The sequence below is a fragment of the Arachis duranensis genome, chromosome 2 (assembly GCF_000817695.3).
Source record: "Arachis duranensis cultivar V14167 chromosome 2, aradu.V14167.gnm2.J7QH, whole genome shotgun sequence".
Classification (NCBI taxonomy): Eukaryota; Viridiplantae; Streptophyta; class Magnoliopsida; order Fabales; family Fabaceae; genus Arachis; species Arachis duranensis.
In genome coordinates this window covers 63,982,246-63,983,030 of record NC_029773.3, presented here as the reverse complement: position 1 = coordinate 63,983,030, position 785 = coordinate 63,982,246, and positions in this window count along the sequence as shown.

Sequence of the window (785 nt, the reverse complement as noted above, 5' to 3'; positions counted from 1 at the left end):
TTGATTTGCTCCCAATAGTTTTGTGGAGGAAAGTGCATCCCTTGAGGCATCTCAGGGATCTCATGATGAGAGGGGTCTCTTGTTTGCTCAATCCTCTTCTTAGTAATGGGCTTGTCCTCATCAATGGGGATGTCTCCCTCTATGTCAACTCCAACTGAATAACAGAGGTGACAAATGAGGTGAGGAAAGGCTAACCTTGCCAAGGTAGAGGACTTGTCCGCCACCTTATAAAGTTCTTGGGCTATAACCTCATGAACTTCCACTTCTTCTCCAATCATGATGCTATGGATCATGATGGCTCGGTCTAGAGTAACTTCAGACCGGTTGCTAGTGGGAATGATTGAGCGTTGGATAAACTCCAACCATCCTCTAGCCATGGGCTTGAGGTCATGCCTTCTCAATTGGACCGGCTTCCCTCTTGAATCTCTCTTCCATTGGGCGCCCTCTTCACAAATGTCAGTGAGGACTTGTTCCAACCTTTGATCAAAGTTGACCCTTCTTGTGTAAGGATGTTCATCTCCTTGCATCATAGGCAAGTTGAATGCCAACCTTACATTTTCCGGACTAAAATCCAAGTATTTCCCCTGAACCATAGTAAGCCAATTCTTTGGATCCGGGTTCACACTTTGATCATGGTTCTTGGTGATCCATGCATTGGCATAGAACTCTTGAACCATTGAGATTCCGACTTGTTGAATGGGGTTGGTAAGAACTTCCCAACCTCTTCTTCGGATCTCATGTCGGATCTTCGGATATTCACTCTTTTTGAGTGAAAAAGGGACCTC